At 40.0% G+C, this 11,963-nt stretch overlaps 1 non-coding gene and 1 pseudogene across 1 annotated transcript; one reads left to right on the top strand and one right to left on the bottom strand.

Moving 5' to 3' along the window:
• Positions 1-5,520: 5,520 nt before the first annotated feature.
• LOC138146151 (U6 spliceosomal RNA) lies at positions 5,521-5,627 on the top strand. Its single transcript, XR_011164403.1, has one exon. It is a non-coding gene; the product is annotated as a U6 spliceosomal RNA (small nuclear RNA).
• Positions 5,628-8,090: 2,463 nt separating this feature from the next.
• Positions 8,091-8,911, bottom strand: LOC138146039 (peptidyl-prolyl cis-trans isomerase A pseudogene; annotated as a pseudogene).
• Positions 8,912-11,963: the final 3,052 nt, after the last annotated feature.

Raw genomic sequence — 11,963 nt, 5'->3', positions numbered from 1 at the left:
ATCTTCAAGAGCAATAGAATGACGTAACTTAGGCCCTAACATCAAAGTTCTGGATGTGCTAATAAGGGACATAAAAATGTCACTAATGATAGAAGCAGGACCTCCCTGTGGCTCCAGCTTCCACCTTCCCCAATCCATGTAAAAAGGGGACTCTGAACAAACTTTGGAGCTGCAGAATCCACAAAATGACACAGAGAAGCTAACCTCCTGATGAGGACAGCACAGCAGGCCAGCAGCAAGCAGCCAGCACAGTGTTCTGGGAGCTGAGCCCAGCCCCAAACCAAGGCTTTAGCCCCAGGGTGGGCCTGACCACACCTGACCAGCCAGAGGGACTCCAGATCAGCAGCAGCTGTGGCCCTTTCCAGGTTTATCAACACATAGATGCGAAGGACAAAGTGAGAGGTCAGTGCAGTCTGGACTTTGGGACCCAGTAAGTGGGAGTGTGTGGCTTTTGCCCCCAGGGTGAGAAGCCATAGAGACGCCAGCACATCCAGCCAGTGCCACGTGGCAGCTTCAGCTCCTGGCCTGCAGACTGTAGGGGGACCAAGCACCAGTCTCAGGGGTAATTGCTCTTGCTTTAACCTTCTTGGATCTGGATTGCAGTCTAGGGTGGAGGTCCTAGGGTGTGTGTCCAGCTTGCCAGAGCATGTGGAGACCCCAGAGAGGGCACCCATCTAATACCTCCGGCAGCTGAGAAAACCCCAGAGTTTGGGACAAAATCTCCCCTGTCTGGTGGAAGAGTTCTACTGTGGAAAAAAGCCCAGGGGTCAAGTGACTGAGGGGTGACATGACCAGGCAAAGGAAACAAAGCAGACAGAAGATTCCAACATTACACTCCTATTTTGGGGACAAAAAGGAGCAAAGCGTGGAACATAAGGAAGACAGTGAAGTCAGAACTCCTGCGCCAAAAGCTTAAAAGGAAAATACAAGCTAGTTACAGGCCATAGAGGACCTTAAGAAGCAGATAAGTGAAGTGGAGGAAAATTGGGAAGAGAAATGAGAATGATGCAAGAAAATTATGAAATGAGACTCAGCAGCCTGACTGAGGAAAACTACACCTTAAAAAATAGACTAAATCAATTGGCAAAAGAGGCTTAAAAAGGCAATGAGAAGAAGAATGCCTTAAAAAGCCAAATTTGCCAGATGGAAAAAGAATCTCAAAACCTCACTGAGGAGAATCATTCCTTCAGAATTAGATTGGAGCAAATGGAAGCTAATGACTTTATGAGAAATCAAGATGTAGTTAAAGAGATCCAAACAAATGAAAGAATAGAAGGCAAGGTGAAATATCTCATGGGAAAAACCACTGACCTGGAAAATAGATCCAGGAGAGATAATTTAAAAATTATTGGACTACCTGAAAGCCATGATCAAAGTAAGAGTGTAGAAATCATCCTCCAGGAAGTTCTCAAAGAAAACTGCCCTGATGTTAAAAACCAGAGGTTGAAAGAATCCACCGATCACCTCCTGAAAAAGATCCCAAAAAGAAAACTCCTAGGAATATTATAGCCAGGTTCCAGAATTCCCAGATTAAGGAGAGAATATGACAAGCAGCCAGGAAGAAACAATTTGAATATTGTGGAAACACAATCAGGATAACCCAGGATCTGGCAGCTTCTACACTCAGGGATCGAAGGGCTTGGAATATGATATTCCGGAGGGCAAAGGAGCTAGGATTAAAACCAAGAGTCACCTACCCAGCAAAACTGAGTATCATGTTTCAGGGGAAAATATGGTCATTCAGTGGAATAGAGGACTTTCAAGCATTCTTACTGAAAAAACCAGAGTTGAACAGAAAATTTGACATTCAGATACAAGAAGCAAGAGAAGCATGAGAAGGTAAACAGGGAAAAGAAATCATAAGGAACTTATCGAGTTGACCTATTAACTACATGGATTAACTATTCTTACATGGAAAAAACAATAATTGTAACATATGAAACTTTTCTCAGTAGTTGAAGGGAATAGAAATATATATGTCTATATATGAGGGTATATGGGCATATGAATACATATGTGAGTGTGTATATATATGTTTACAGGTATACATAGAGGGCACAGGACCAATTTAACAGGAAGGGATGATACTTAAAAGGTGAAATTAAGAGGTAAGAGAGGAATATAATGAGAGTAGATGGGGAGAGACAGAAGGGGGTAAACTATCTCATATAGAAGAGGCAAGGGAAAATGGTTACAATGGAGGGGAAGAATAGGAAGGCAAAAGGGAATGGGTCAACCTTATTCCCATTGAATTTGGCTTGAGGAGGGAATGAAATACACACTAAATAGGGTATCTCACCCTCCAGGAGAGAAGGGGGAAGGGGATTAGAGGGGGGGATGATGGAAGGGAGTGCAGGCTGGGGGGAGGGAAGTTGGAAGCACCCACTTTTGAAAAGGGACAGATCAAAGTAGAGAATAGAACAAGTGGGATGTGGGATAGCAGGGAGGGAAATAGTCAGTCTTTTACAATATATCTACTATGTTATTGTTTTGCATTAGCCACACATGTACAACCTATACTGAACTGCTTATCTTCCCAGTAAGGGTGGGTGACAAGGGAGGGAAGGAATGAATCTGGAATTCAAAGTTTTAAAATCAAATATTCAAATATATAAATTTATATGTGTATACTATTATTAATACTATTTTACATGTAATTGGGAAATAAGATATACAGGCACTGGGGCATAGAGATCCACTGGAAAAGTTGGAAGGGGTATGGGGAAAAAATATGGGAGAGAGCATATAGGAGGAGGGGATATCCTTTGGGACTGCTATTTTGGGGAGGTGGGTAGGGGGAAAATGGGGAGAAAATTTGTAACTTAAAATCTGGTGGAAATGAATGATGTAAATCAGAAGTTAATAAAGCACTTGAAAAATTAAAAAAAAGAAAAATGTGATTAGAAAATGATCTATCAGTCAATAGCTATATCAACAAGCATTTACTATGTGCTAGGCACTTAGACACTAGGGGAATGACAAAAACAGTCCCTTCCCTCAAGAATCTTACTTTCTAATGGAAGGGATAGTATGTAAATAACTAGGTATACAAAGAAGCAGATGGAAGATAACCTTTGGGGAAAGCCTCTATCAGAGGAAGATAACATGAAAGGCTTTTCAGCAAAAGGTGAGATTTGAACCAAGGCTTAAAGGAAAGAAGAACCCGGGATTTTAAGAAACACAAGTGAGGATCAAGAACTTTCCTGGCATGGGAAATAGTATATGAAAAGGCATAGAGACAGAAGACAGATTGTTGTGTTCAACATGGAAGCTAGGTTAATTATTTATAGAGTTCATGGAGAGGAGAATAAGATTAAAAAAGAAACCAGAAAGGCATGAGTTACATAGCAAAGTTGAGGAACAATATGTACTGGTATCAATGCAATGTTAAAAGACCTCAAGAATGACTCTTAGGGGCAGCCAGGTAGCACAGCGAGTAAGAGCACCGGCCCCAGTGTTAGGCTGACCTGGGGATCAAATCCGGGCTCAGATACTTAGCACCACACCCATAAATAACTGGCCTTGTAACCTTAAGCAAGTTACTTAACCCCAATTGCTTAAAAAAAAAAAGAATGATTCTTAGCACATTGGATAAATTCCCCCATGGTGAATTTATGGAAAGATGTGGATGGATGGATGGATGGATGGATGGATGGATGGATGGATGGATGGATGGATGGATGGATGGATGAATGGATAGATGAATATATGGATGGATGGATGGATGGAAAAAGCATCTATTAAACATTATATGCAAAACACTGTAATAAGAACTGAGAAGAAACAGCTAGAAAAGCAAGATTGTGATCTCAAGGATCTCACATTCCGATAAAGTGACACAATACATAAAGAAAGTTTCAGATGCATGTCAGATAGAAAAGCTCCATGATCCTTAGTCAACATGTGACAAAAAAGATGGTAGGTAATATATCTTCTTTAAGATTTTGTCATTGATGAAACCATATCCATTTCTGCTATTGAACCATTTGATGGTGTCAAGGATTTTTGTGATGACAACATCTTTAGTAGCTGTGGTTGCTGAGGGACTAGAAGTCATAGCAACTGCAAAAGCAAGTACCATGTTGTATTTCCACAAAAATTGATCCTCTAGATCAGTGATGACACACTCAAATAGAAAAGTGGCCACTAATCAATACATGAGGATCCCTGTTGACTGTATATGGACAGTTTTTCAATGTGTTATCTATATTTTATTGTTTTATGTATTTTGTTAAACATTTGCAAATTACATTTTACATTGGTTTAGGTTGAACTCAAAAGTATGATGGTCTGCATGTGGCCCACCAACCATGCATTTGACACCCCTTCCCTAGATAATGACTGTAGGTTCAGTCCTGAAAACCGGGTCAATTCTTTAGGAGCCACTGCTAATCTTGAGTTCAGTGTCTGAGGGGAGAGGGTAGTAGAGGTGGTAGAAGATATTTGACTTGCCAGACCTATTCTACCTCCTGTCTCTTCTTCATTGTGCCTTGCTGTTTCATCTAGACTGGCTTGCCTTACCTATAGATGGTTTTTTGTCTACAGTAAATCTGTATGACTGGGTCCTTCTCCACAAGGGTTGCTCCCCTGAATTATGGCTGCCAAGGAGTCCTCCTGATCTGTTGGACTAGGTCTTATAGAGGTCAATCTAAAGAGACAAGCCCGCCTCCTGTCCTCTTTCATTAGACTTAAAACTAAAGTACATGTTCAACAAGAAACTCTTGATTGGTCTCTATGGTATACATCACTGGGTGTTGTATTGAAAATGTTTGGTGACTGAACAGAAAGATCTGACAATTCAGTAGGCATAAAAGGAATCAGCTTCTGTCCTTGATCTCTCTCTTCTTTGCTCTGGCTTCCCTAATGGTTCTCATTATACTGATTAAGTCATCAATGGCCCTTGGGTAAAATGGTGAAGAAACACTACTAATTTCCTCTTTCAGAGCTTTCTCTTTTGCTCCAACTCTGTTTTCAATTTTTTTCTTTTCCCCCTTATAATTGGAACTTATTACCAGGTTGGCCACAAAGTGATTAGAATTTTTGGTCACAGGAATTCTTGAAAACTATCTCCTAATATATAAAGGGATTTCACTCTACTTTCATGGAGGGAATATTCCCACCAGCAAAACATAGAACCCTTAAAATACTTGAAACATAAATGTTTAATTTCTTGACTGTGGAGAGATTTTTTGTTTCTTTTAAAATTTATATTTAAAGTAAATAATGGTAACATTCCTATACCTTGGTACCCTGAAAACACCTGGGTTCAAATCCTAGATCTTCTATTTACCAGCTTTTTAACTTTTAATAAGTCACTTAAATATTCTGAGACTCAATATCCTCACCTGTAAAATGAGGATAAGAATACCAACCTCATAGGATCTATGTGAAGGCCATCAGAAATAATATATGGAAAATGCTGCATAAGTGTATTATTACCTATGGCATGTAACCTGGGAGATAATACTCTCACTGTAGTAGAATTCCATTTGAGCTTCTACACCTCAAAAGTGATGTAGGGTGCTCGCTTCAGCAGCACATATACTAAAATTGGAATGATACAGAGAAGATTAGCATGGCCCCTGCTCAAGGATGACATGCAAATTCGTGAAGCATTCCATATTTTGGGGGTGTCCAGGTGGCTCAGCGAGTGGGAGCACCGGCTCCAGTGTCGGGATGACTTGGATCAGATCCGGGCTCAGATACTCAGCACCACACCCAGAAATAATAACTGGCCCTGTAACCTTGAGCAAGTTGCTTAACCCTGATTGCTTTTAAAAAAAGTGATGTAGGTAGAGAAGATTTTGAGCAATTAGAAAAGAAAACTAGAAGTGTAGAATGAAATACACACTATCAGAAATGATTGATATTTTTGTTTTCTTTAACAATATAAAAATTGATTCTTCGGGGCTGGGGAGTGAAAGCTAGTGGAAAATGGCAGATAGGAAGGAAGGAAGGAAGGAAGGAAGGAAGGAAGGAAGGAAGGAAGGAAGGAAGGAAGGAAGGAAGGAAGGAAGGAAGGAAGGAAGGAACATTAAAGAGAAAACAAGAAGTCATTCAGGAGCCAGAATCAAACTGGGCAATTGTTAATAACATAATAAATTTAATATATACTTTTAAAACAACTACATATAAGAGAAAACCCACAGTTTTATATAAAATCCTTTTTTTCTTATCTGTGTCCTTGAATGTTTGTCTTTGCTGATGATTTTTAAATTCCCAATTTAAAAAGGGAAATAAACAAGAAGATCTATGAACAGAATTGTAGGGATAAGGATTGCTGGACTTAGAAGAAAATATAAGGGGCAGTTTTCATCTGCAGTTCAATGTGATCAGATGAAGAATGGTTAGCAGCTGTGCTCCATTGAGGTCGTCAAAGAGGAAGAAGACAACAAAGGATTCAGATTAGGTGTCAGGAACAATTTCCTGACATTAAGAGTTGTTAAATATTAGAATAGTTGACTTAGGGATGTTTGGAATCTTCTTCCCTAGTGGTCTTTAAGAGTAGGAATGACAATTTTCAGTCTTGAATGACCTATGTAAAGCTGTCATTTAGGCAAAGGGTAAAACTAGTTGTCATCTAAAATCTTATGTCTCCCTCCATATGTTGCAACTTGTGAGCTGGAGGAAGGAGGGATGGACAGGGCTTTGTCTGTGCTCTGTGTTCTATCATTGTATTTATATTTGTTGCTGCCCAATTATTTTCTATTTTACTGACACGTTTTTCTCAACCACCTTTTACTTAGGTGGGAGCTTTCCCCATTAAAGACTGTTAGCATATCAGACCAGATTTTCAAGTTCCAGCCCCCTCAAATCAGACTTGAGAACAAAGCAGTGAACCCAAATTTCATTCAGTCATCTTTAAAAAAAAAATTATCTCAATTGTTCATGGGCTTAGAAGTAAGAAAAAAATGTCAACTCAAGGACAATTTATCAATTTATGTTCTGAGATATGGTGACATAGCAGTATTTAGTGGAAAGAATGGTAAACTCATGCACAAATGACCTGAGTTCTAAACTTCATTCTGCCACTTAAATAGGAATTTGTCTAGTTCCATTAAAGCAAAGGAAAATGTGTGGTCCAAATGCCACAAATAACTATTTTTTAAAAATATTAGGTTAAAAAAATATTAGGTTGATTGTTGCTTGGTATCCTGTTTCTTTTATCAATATCTTCCTGAGCTTCATGTATACCCAACTGATTCTCCAGTTGCTAAATATTAGCCTTCATCCTAATTTTCTATTTAATACCAACTGCATTGCTAGCTACCTTCTCTGGCCTGGCTTTGACCCAGTCTATGCACCATTACCTGGTCCTATAGCTGTGCCCATACTTTTGTTACCCTGTTTCCCTACCCTGCCCTACTACCCAAGCTCTGGATGCCTAAGCTCCCAAAGGGAGCACATTTTGATCCCAAAATATACTAAGTTACAGGATACATCCTTGGTTATTAATTTTTTTTATCTCCTACTGCCCAGAAGTGGGTTGCAACACAGTGAGAGCTTGGACAAATCAAATAACTTCTCTAGATCTCAGCTTTTTCATCTATCAAATGACAATGGTTTGATAATATAGGAAGATTAAATAAGATATTATTTGTGAAAGACCCAAATGCTGCATAAATGTAAAGCATAATTATTGTAAATCATGATACATTTGTCAAATTTGTAGATAACACAAAGTAAAAAGGAAGAGCTAATACATTAGATGAGAGTCAGAACCCCAAAATTTTAAATAAGCTAAATATAATACCAGGAAATATAACAAAAATGAATGTAAAATCCTATAGTTGAGGTCATTGTTGTGTTTTTTAATCAGTTACATAAGTATAGAATGAAGGTGAGAAGTATATACAAAATTTGTGTGAAGTAGAAATTTTAGTGGCCTACAAGGTCAATCCGAGTCAACACAATGATGTGGCAACCAAGCTAGTCAAAGCAACCATATGTTGAATTAGGAAGTAGAGAGTTGAGCAACTTCACACCTGCAAAACTGGAAAAAAGTGACCCCAAAATGTCAGTTGCTAATGCTGGAGTGGTTGTGGAAAGAAAGGCACATTAATGTACTCTTTTTTTTGTAGTTTAGTTTATATTTCATAATCATAAACTTAACTCTGTTGTCTAGCCAGACTTGTGGAAGGAAAAAGGAAGTGAAATCCAAAGAGAATTGCAGCAAATGAGAGCACAAGAATTACAGGGTATAAGAGCAGATGGGATTTGGGGGTGCTCTCTCCGGCTACAGAGGAATGATTTGATGGTTAAGACAAAAACCAAAACAAAACAAAAAAAAAAAACTTATCAGAGCTGTCCACAGTCAGCGATAGTAATCTTCTTGCTGGTCTTGCCATCCCGAGAACCGAAACACTCCATGGCTTCCACAATGTTCATGCCTTCTTTCACTTGGCCAAAGACAACATGCTTGCCATCCAACCAATCAGTCTTAGCAGTACAGATCAAAAACTGGGAGCCATTTGTGTTGGGTCCAGCATATGCCATGGACAAGATGCCAGGACCAGTATGGTTCAGAATGAAGTTCTCATCAGCAAATTTCTCCCCATAAATAGACTTGCCACCAGTACCATTATGGCGTGTGAAGTCACCACCCTGGCACATGAACCCAGGAATGATTCTGTGGAAGCAGGATCCCTTGTAACCAAATCCCTTCTCTCCAGTGCTCAGAGCACGGAAGTTTTCTGCTGTCTTTGGAACCTTGTCTGCAAAGAGCTCAAAAGTAATCCGGCCCAGGGGCTCGTTATCCACGGCGATGTCGACGTACATGTTAGGATTGGCCATGGCCACAGATGCCGGGGTTGGGCGCGACGGCAGAGGAAGAGGCGGCGGGGATCGGCGTCTGGCGGATGGAACCAAGATGAGAACTCCAGGTGGCAGCGTCTGCAAAGCCACATTAATGTACTCTTGATGAAATTGCGAACTAGTCCAACCATTCCAAAAGAAATCTGGAATTATACATACAAAGTGATTTAAAAGATCTTGCCTTTTGACCCAGAGATTCTTTTTTTTTGCCTTTTGGAGGGCAATTGGGGTTAAGTAACTTGCCCAAGGTTACACGGCTAGTTTGTGTGTGTGTGTGTGGGGGGGGGGGGGGGGGTGTTAAGTGTCTGAGGCCGGAACTCAGGCCCTCCTGACTCTGGAGCCGGCGATTTACTCACTGCGCCACCTAGCCTCCCACGACCCAGAGATTCTACTGACAAGCCAATACCCAAGGGAGCTTAATTATAAAAAGAAAGGCCCTATATATGCTAAAACATTTATTGCATCACCTTTTGTAGTCACAAAGAACTGGTTATAAAGTAGGTGTCCATCTACTGGAAAATAGCTAAACAAGTTTTGATACATTCTCCTGTCATAGAGTCCTCCTGAAGTTCCCCTTTGGTATATCTCCCTGCTGGGTGGGAAGACCAGTTGGGCCCTGAAGGTCTATGAGTCCACAGTCAGCATTTGTCTCCATGATAAGAATTCTTCCTTCAAATAACTATCACTCTGAGTCTGTCCTTAACTCACTGAGTTAACAAACATCAGTTAAGTACCTAGTATGTTCCAGGTCCTGTGCTAAACACTAGGGATACATAGAAAAGCCAAAAAATAATGAAAATAATAATATTAATAATAATAATAATAATCCCTACTCTCAAGGAGTTTACAGTCTAATGGGGGAGAGAGAATATACAAAAAAATGTACAAACAAGATATATAAAAGATAAATTTGGGGTAATCTCAGGGGAAAGGCATTAAATTTAAAGGGGACTAGAAAAGAAACAGAGGCAGTCATGTGCTAATGGCTTGCAACTTGGGAACAGGGAAGGGAACCCTCTTATGACTTATTGGACAGTTCAGAATCAACTTCCTTAGTTGAAGATGCTAAAGAGAGAGCAAAAAAGAGAAGGTTCATTCTTTTTGTGTGTATGAGCTTAGTGCAGAGTCAGCAACCCCCACATCATCACTTCTCTGCAGTCAATTAAAAGACATTCCATACTCATACAGTGCCAGTCCTTTCATCACACAAGGCCAGAAATAGGTCCCTCAAGTTTTCAAAAAGACTGAAACTAAACAAGGTATATCTATGTATGCTTTAAGAACCGTCTCCTCCCTGCCACCAACACCCTCCCCCAATCCCTGACTATATCCCAGGCTACTCCATTACATGTGAAATAATGATTTACCTGAATACTCTAAATGCCAGAACATTCCTCCCATTTATCATGCCTTCCCTCTTTCTCTGAACTTCAATTTCTGCCTATCAATTTATTCCTTCCCCAAGCCTACTTACTACATGCTCATCTCTCCCAGCTAGACAAATGGACTTGGAGAAAGAAAGAGCCAAATATGAATCTTGCCCAAGACACTAGTTGTGTGACCATGGGTAAGGCACTTACCTTTTCTCAACCTCAGTTTCTCCATTTTAAAATGGAGCTATTAATAGCAAATACCACACAGGATTATCATGAAAATCAAGTGAGTTAACATTTGCAAAGCATTTTGCAAGCCTTAAAGCACTACATAAATACTAGCTATTAGAGTCAGCTGGGTGGCTCAGCAGGGCAGCTAGGTGGTGCAGTGGAGAGAGCACTAGGCTTGGAATTAGGAAAGCTTATGTTCAATAGTTCAAATCCAGCCTGAGATAATAGCTGTGTGACCCTGGGCAAATCACTTAACCCTGTTTGCCTCAATTCTTCATTTGTCAAATGATCTGGAGAAGGAAGTGGCAAACCACTCTGGTATCTTTGCCAAGAAAACTCCAAATGAGGTCATGAAGGGTCAAGTAGGACTAAAACAACTGAACAACAGGTGGCACAGTAGATAGAGCACTGGGCTTGGAGTCAAGAAGACCTGAGTTCAAATCCTGCCTTGAGTGCACTCTAACTGTGTGGTCCTGGGCAAGTCACTTAACTTCCGTCTAATTCAGTTTCCTGTAATGTAAATTGGGGATAACATTAGTACCTACTTTCCAGGATAAAATGGGGATTACAAATAATATCTACCTCCCATATTTGTTAAGATAAAATAAGATAATATTGTAAAGCATTAACTTAATGCCTGGCACATATAAGAACTTAATATGTGCTTCCTGACTGGACTTGACTTTTTAAAATGGATGGTAGCCTAAAGGAGGGCAATGCCACCCCTCTTTGACTTGTCTTCCCAAAATCAATTCTACTTGGGTGGTGCTATGTTCCATGGTAAAGTCACTGGATTTGGAGTCTGAGGACCTTGGTTCAGAGCCTGCCTCTGCCACTTCCTGTGTGACTTTGGGGAAGTCACTTAATTTCTCTGGGTCTCAGTTTGCTCAACTGTAAAATAAGGAAGTTGGATTAGAGAACCATTAAGGTCTACTCTATTTCTAAATCTCTAATCCTAAACAATCAGTCACAGGGTCTGTTCTCCTGGATAAAGAAGGTAAATTCCTTTCCCTTGTCTCTTACTTTAAATCAGTTCCTCAACATCTGAGACAAAAGGTGCATTTAAAGTTCCATTTCTGTTTAGCAAGAATCTAGCACCTTTTCAAAGAAAATGATTTCTGGTTGGAAACTGTCTGCAGGTCACTCGAGGGAGACAGATCTAACATCCCAACTTTCCAGTAAATCAGGACAATCATTTCCTCTCTGGGGTGTGTGGATGTTTGCATCTGCATTTGTAAGACCAATGATTTTTTTTCCAATGAAATATGATCCCCTCCATGCCTTTAGGAGTTACAAATCTGCAATCCATAGTAACTCATAAAAGTGGTGACAAAAATATTCCAAGAGGCCACTACAATATTACATCATTTACATATCCATTACAGGGCATAGTCTGGAAAACACAATGGAAGATTCCTCTACTAACTTTAAAACTGCCCTGTGTTATCTGTAATAGGGAATCCATAAGGACAGTAATGACTCTGACAAAGTTGTGTTGGGGGTGTCCCAGGCAAGAGAGCAGCCATGAGTTATTATCAGTCATTA

This window comes from Petaurus breviceps, unplaced genomic scaffold, assembly GCF_028583685.1.
Source record: "Petaurus breviceps papuanus isolate PSGF00001 unplaced genomic scaffold, PetGlider_PUasm1.0 90752, whole genome shotgun sequence".
Lineage (NCBI taxonomy): Eukaryota > Metazoa > Chordata > Mammalia > Diprotodontia > Petauridae > Petaurus > Petaurus breviceps.
The sequence above is the reverse complement of the archived record's forward strand: the minus strand, read 5'-3'. Positions and strand labels throughout refer to the sequence as shown.